Source organism: Centruroides sculpturatus, unplaced genomic scaffold (assembly GCF_000671375.1).
Source record: "Centruroides sculpturatus isolate CEXI.00-Female unplaced genomic scaffold, Cexi_2.0 scaffold2747, whole genome shotgun sequence".
NCBI classification, from domain to species: Eukaryota; Metazoa; Arthropoda; class Arachnida; order Scorpiones; family Buthidae; genus Centruroides; species Centruroides sculpturatus.
The window spans coordinates 10362-18026 of NW_019387032.1; the positions used below are offsets into that span (position 1 = coordinate 10362).

The following is a 7665-nucleotide window of genomic DNA, read 5'->3' on the forward strand; positions in this document are numbered from 1 at the left end:
GCTGAAAAGATAGAAATTTACAGAAGCAAGCTAAAAGAAAAATGCATTAACGCAAGGGACGCAGAGGGTCTTCCTTCAGCTTGGAAATATGCCGTTAAAAACTTACAAGAGGCGCATGAACACTAGTATATTTTACAGGAAATTATGTCTAGTTAGGATAGATAGTACAGTAGAGCATCAATTATCTGAATCAATTGGGGACTGGGGTTGTTCGGAAGATCGATGTTTCGGATAATTGATTATGTACGAAAAAATATATTAATTTATCCCATCTTGACATTTTTATCCGTTGCGTGTCGCTTCGCGTTGAATTTTCGTCGAAGCCTAACGAAGACTATTGTATCGTTAAAAATTATTTTTTTATTTTGTACGAACAAAATAAATATATTGAAAAATATAAAAATAATAAATACTTCAGATGTTAATTCAGTATCAAAAATGTAAAATATTTGAGTAGCCCAAGACATAGCCAAATATTGCAGCGCCACAATACTGGCAAAAATTTAAATTTGCCGACTGGAATTTCTTCAGATGATTGACATGTCAGAAGATTGACTTTCGGGTAATCGACGCTCTACTGTATTAATATTTAATACGAGTAATACGTTATTTATTTTACATTTTTGTAATATTTACAATGTATTAGTTATTCTTATTAATGGAATTGTTATTGGTTATTTATATTTTTGAATTTTGAAATTGTTGTTCCATTCAAGAAATATTTTTTTTAACCTGAAGATGATCTATCGAATAGATCGAAAACGTTTGTTACATTCAAAATCTCTCAGCGAATATTAAGGTATTGGTTTAAGTTTTTTATTTGTTTAATTCTGCTGGGTACAAGTATGGTTTATATAATTATCATAATTATAGAGTCAATTCCATGTTTAAATAATTAAACTAATTATATTAAAAACAGTATTTTTATCGAAAATAAAATAAATCAAAACGTTTTTGATATACTGTAATTTAAAAATATTATAAGTTATTCGTTTGTTCAGAAATAAATTAGAGAGGTTTTCATCGCGAAAACGTGTACGTCGGACGTTCAGCGCCGCCTTCCTGTAAGCCTAGAAGTTTGACAATGGCATTTGGAACGTCAGTAGAATCATGCTCGACGTTCCAAACGCCATTGTGAAACCTCTATGCTTACAGGAAGGCGGCGCAGAACGACCGACGTACACGTTTTCGCGATGAAAACGTTGGCCGCAACCTCTTAATTATTTTAAACATCTATGAAAGAATATAATATCTTTATAATGACGAGAACAAAAAACACAACACCAATCCAGTCACGTAAACAGAACTTTCCCTATATCAGGACTGGTTTAACCAGTAACGTTTAAATCTCTTATTTAAATTTCTATACAAATTAAAAAGTATTTTCCAAAGCGCATCGAATCATTACTACTCACATACATCATTTATTATAAAACTTATTAATATGTAGATTTCTAATGATGTTTAAATTCTAATTGTCTTTTACTCCAGAAAATGAGCATTTCATCTTGACATATGGAAATTCAGGGCAATCATCGGTAAAAAATCAGTAAAGTTTTCAGGCTTGAAATGATTGCTAGACAAAACTATAACGATTTCCTGCTGTGCCATTTGACTTTCAGTTTAAAAGAGTTGTATTATATTAGACAAAATAAAAAAAATGTAACAATCATTCAAACTATTATAATCACATTAAATATTCGGTTTTATTTAAGAAAAATTATATATTACAAATATCAAATAACTGTTTGAATTCATACTTTTACTACTACATTCGTGTTAATGTGTATTGGTTGTTTGTATTTAATTTATATAAAATAAATGAAAATATGTCTTATGATTTGCATTTTTATTGTGAAGTAAAGATTTGTATGTATTTTTTTAGTACCTCCATTCAATAAATTGCAATTTTATTCGAGTTTATAATAAATACAGTTTTTTTGTTTGTTGGAAATATTGATGAAATTTAAAAGTAAATAGATTGAAAACAATTTGATTGCAGAATTTCTAAACCATTTTATTTAATTAATCAATGAAATTACAACAATTTGATCATTTTAAACAATTTTTTTTCGTTCCAGAATATGCTTTGGTTATTCTGAAATGGAAAAGTATCTTGTATTAGAACTCATATCAAGTAACAAAATTTTATAAGTATTTGTTTTCTACAATTAATTAATATTAGAAAATTTCACTAAAAATCTTTAAGTTGATCATTAAATGTTTTAATATTTAACCTTAAACAAAATCACTTAAAGATAAAACTATAATTTACATAAAGAGAAAGAGCAAAGTCAGTATTCAAATGAGTCTAAATACTTATTTATGCTAAATAGTAATTAACCATTTTGTTTTCATTCAATTGCCAATATTGTCATCACAAAATATTAAATATGCAACATGGGAAATGAAATTTGTGTTTAACAAAATAAACTACTATGCATTGCATAAACTTCAATTATGAAAATTCGTACATATTATTAACGTAATTTTAATTTTATTGTATAAAGTGTTATATAGATATTATGCAAAGTTGTAAGCTAGTAGTTTTACGTTTTGCATCCAACCCTTCCTCTTGATTTAATGGAGAAACCAAATCCATTATGAAGTTCAAGGTATTAAAATGCACAAATTAAAACAGAAGAAAACCAAATTAAAAAAAAAAATTTTTTTGAACTTATAATTTTATTGAAACAAAAAAATCCTGAATAAAATCTAAACGAATACTGATATAAGTAAAGAATACTGTTACCGCTTTATTTAGTGTTAAATAAATTATCATAGTAAGATAAATCTTTATGGAATAGTGTAGTACGAGTTATAAAATTATATTATACACAAAGTAAACAATGTATTTGTTTGGTGGTTTATGTTTTGTTTTTCAATTGTATTTACTTTCTTGTGTCCCATTGTTTTCGAAGTGTAAGTGTTTGCTGCTGATTGTCGTCATGGTTGTCTTATTATGTCCGATGTACTAAACGTAATCCAAGACATAAACAATGAGAAATGAAACAGTCATAGTATATCGACAAAGGTATCGAAAGTCTTAAAACACATTTTTACCAATTCTTTATAAATTAATAATAATTTTGTTACAAAATAGTTAACATGGAAGACCCAACGATACAATTACTTTCATTTATTTGTGAAATTAAGTATATTCAATTCCTACTAGAAGTATAAAACTTTATAAGAGAATAACAAATGTTGCATTTTTAGTTATAAGAAGTAAAGAAATGAATAACCAGTGTTTTCAAAAATATTATTTCAATAAGCTAACATTTCACATTAAGTAGTTGTAAAAACTTGTGAACTGGTAGTTTTACGTTGTTTATAATTTAAAGTTTGTTTAAAGTTAAAAATTGAAATGTCTTTAACGATCATGTTGAAAATTTTAGTAAAATTTTCTATTATTAACTAATTATAAAGAAACAAACGTGAAACTACCAGTAATGTTATCTTCTACTTCTTTTTTATAAAATAATCCATCAATAAAAAATATGGGCGTTTTAAATAATTCCTATGGTTATATAAGCAAATATAAGTCTTCCTGACCTACAAGTGAAAACAAAGCATCGTGGAAATTTTAACTGTTATAGCTGTAACGCTTTCCCTCGTTGCATAGGTAATCACTGCAGAACGACATGACTTTGTTTCCGAAACCTCCAACATCCCCATTACATTAACTCATGCCAATTCTTACTTTGTGGGTGTGTAAAAGATAGGGTTTACCTGCCACCAATACCTTTTAAACATACCAGACTTAAGACATTAGATTGATGAGGATGTTTCCATCATTACACAAGGCATGGCGACCATAATGTGACAACTGGACTGGTGTTTATATATCTGCCGTTTAACGTGAGATGTATATATGATCTACTTGTGATTTGTGTTAAAAAATTTCGTACACTTTTCTTTCATATCAAAAAAGTTTTACTGTTTTATACTGCAAATAAGACTATACAAATTTTAAAGTTCAAAATCCTATTTGATAAGCCCTATATTTTTTCAAAAATCAAAATTAAAAGATTTTACGTAAACTATTTCATATGCAGTCAAGATTTAATACGAAAAGTAATTTTTTTCATATATGAAATAAATATTAAATAAAATATTTTAAGTTATTACTTAAAATTTAAGATTCTATTAAAGTCAGTTCGTTATTATTGAAGAAAAAATGAAATTTATACTTTTCTTGCATTTTGACCCAAGTGTTAATTTTTATTTAATTAATACTAAATTTTGCATTTCTTCCAAAAATTATGATATTATTCTTAGTAAATTAAAAATCAAAACTTACTCTTACTTTTCTGAATGTTTTGTTGTTCTTGCTGTAATTTAAAAAAAAATGCTGAATTATTTTCCATTAATAATTTTTTAACTTATAATTATTCTAATAACCACTTGAAAGAGGTGTATTGACAATTAAGCAAACATGTAACAATTTTCCAATTTCATCAAGTACTAAAAGCCAAGAATTACGCAGAGGAGTTTAACAAATTCTTGTGTTTACTGTTTTAAGTATTTCGGCAGAATTTTTTGACAAGTTTCTTTGAGTAATGTNTAGCTAGTTTTCCTGTGTAATAGCGGCCCCAGCAGCTCCTGCAGCCAAATACCAACTTTTGCATTGTTTTGATTGCCGTAAAACATTTTTCCGGTCTTTTTTTGTGATTTTCGGGTCCCCATTGGTCTATGGCTTTCGAGGGAACCGGTGCGAACCGCATCTATCGCAACCCCTTTCTACACCACTGGTTTGAAATTCATTTTGCAGCAACAATATCTATAATTCATTTGAAACCTCAGCATAAATTAATTTGACTCAAAGAAAACGCCACGAGGTATTAGGCCTAGGACAGAAAACGTACATAGAAGGAAAAAACGGAATGATACGTGAAAAATATTGTTAAAATACAGTAGCGTGCGGTGACATTTGATAAGGAAGCTGGATTTCTGTAAGAAGCCGAATTCCAGAGAAAATAAGTCTCATGTATTTTATGTTTTAAAAGAAATATTATATTTTTACAGTTACATATTATGTTATTATTTTGTAACAATTTACTCATTTATTTATTTACTAATTTTTTACAAAACTATGTCTTGTTTATAAAATCGTTCTGCCTGCTGGGTAACCAAGTTAGTGGTATGAAGAAGTACATGTCAAGATTTGCAATTTGGCACAGAATATTAGGTACCTAAATCATGCGCGCATAAAAAACCCAGACTTTTAGGTACTCAGAAGATCAAGAACTTAGTCGAAATAAAATTCAAAATGGCTACATTTTCTACAAACAGGCAGTAGATACCAAAGAAGATTGGAGAATGAGAACTATACCTGCCTTAAAAGTCAAAGTGATTCTGCTTAGCAGTGAGTCTGGAAGACATAGTCTTGTCCAAAATACAACCTAGCCGTTTTACTTGTTCAATTTATTTTAGTTTTACTTGTTTTACCTCACGCTTTTAATTATTGTTATTCCAGCTGTGATTATCATTAATATTTGTTAGTTAATTATTTTTTTTTAATTTTTTGTATGCGTATGTTAAATACAATTTAATACATTATAAAATATCTTTATAGTTTTTTACCGATAAAGTTAATAAGATTAGAATTGATGAGAAGCAGAGAGCTCGAAATGCATATCCGTTCTAAATTATAGAAAATTGTGAGAGACGAATTTAGTACAATGAAAAAATACTTTTGTTGAATTTTGATTTGGACACAAATTTAGTCAAAGACAATTAAAACAGTTTTCCACAAATTAGTTTCCTTGTTAGAGGTGACACATTCAGTGTCACCCGGAACCCACGAGTGAAATTTTAACTGTTGGTCCTGATGTACTAAAAACTCCAGCGACCTCACGGAAAAAACCCAGAAGGAACCGAGAATAGCAAGGGAGAGCGATGACAAATTCAGTCAGTCATCCTCCAAAGCTCGCATCCTCTGGATTTTTTTAAGTGTGCCATAATACTGGCCTTGGTCGGCATCACCATTTGGATATCTGCTACGCCTGAGTTCCAAGATTCATTCTATGCCAGTCAGATACTTTCCCCTGAAGCGCCTGTTATCTGAACAATCCGAATAGGATGACTCTTCGAACTCCTGAAAAATTTATCGAACATCTGAAGAATTCCGTCGGTTAATCATCAGTTCAGGAAGCATCGACTTGTCTATAAGGTATTTATCCGCCTGTAAACTCTGTCTCTCTCGTGAAAGTTAGATTTCATAACCGAAGATATATATATATATCAGTCCGAGATGTCTATGTTCCTATATCTTATAATCCTTCCAGTCGAAGTTAAATTGTTATTGTTTATTAACCTGGAATCCGAGTTAACCACTTCTAGTACGCTGTCTCTTACGTTGTCTCCTTCCCGGATCTGATGGCCGCGTACGTGACCGATCGCGCACATTCTAAAGTTGCGGTTTTTGTGTCTATCCTAAAGACACAGTGGTGTCAGTCCTGACGAGGCACTAAAGAGGTGCCGACCCTCTAATCGCAATGAATCTACTGCTTCGATCAAAAAAATGTTCGTGTGAGATTTATTTTTAATAGCAACTTTATAAAAAACATACAATGAATTTTTTTAGAATTTGTAGAGTACAGATATTATAAAATATTTATTTCTAAGATTTTAAATTTACAAAAAAATAAAGATATTTCAAGAAATAATAGATACAGTTTATTAAATAATGTAACTCTTCTTATTAGTGAACGTTACACAGTAAAAGAATAGAATATTTTACAAATATATCAGAAAAGTCATACTCACAGCGCTATCTTGGATCTAAACGATAAGAATTCTTATATTTATTTCTGTTAATGTAAAATCCATTTTAACAAACTTACACTAAAATATTTTACTAACATTAGCATCAAATCATATTTCTCAAATGAAATCAGCTTTATTATTAGCATGCAATTATCTCCATAAACAGTAAAAGCAACATAAATTTTTTAACATTTTTACAGTAAAATGTAAAAATGTTAAAAATAAAAAAATCGCAAATTATTTTTCCATTACTCTAAATTAATACCTATTTATTATTTGATGTAAATTGGAACCAGAAAAAGTTACACTTCAAAAATTATTATGTTCAGATATAGCAAAATATACACAAGATTTGATACCAATTGAATGTTATAACTTCTAAGGAAATATTCGAGTTTTTCTGAAAGGAGTAAACACACCTTAGCAGTGAAAAATTTAAAAAGTGTGAATAGGACATTAAGCGTTAACCGTGAAAATAAATATGAACTTTTAAATGCAACGAAATATAAAATTTGAATGTACAGCGAACATACAACTAAAAGAAGTAATGTTCGCAATATTACAATGAAACATGGATTTACGTTATATTACTATAGCTGCTTGTCCCTATTATAACTATTGCAATTTTTGTGTTACTACATGATTAAACTTTTAGGGCTTATCACACTGATTTAGTTGACACGAGTATGGTAGAAAAATAACGTTGGGTATAGTTTTTGCGGTAGTTGTTCAAATAAGAGAAAGTATATTGAGAAACTGAGCGAAAGCTAAAGATAAGTTCAGGAAAACATGTAAAATCAATTAAAACTAAATTGTATAATTCAACAGTTACCCACCATCGTATCAGTACCAAGTATGAAACAGTGAAGGAAACAGTTACAGTGGTTAAAAATA

General features: G+C 29.0%; 1 long non-coding RNA gene across 1 annotated transcript; it reads right to left on the reverse strand.

The window, feature by feature from the left end:
- Positions 1-1997: 1997 nt before the first annotated feature.
- Positions 1998-6786, reverse strand: LOC111616071. Its single transcript, XR_002755188.1, has 3 exons — positions 6772-6786; positions 4304-4334; positions 1998-2098 (listed from the first exon to the last, which is right to left on the reverse strand). It is a non-coding gene; the product is annotated as an uncharacterized LOC111616071 (long non-coding RNA).
- Between the last annotated feature and the right edge of the window lie 879 nt (positions 6787-7665).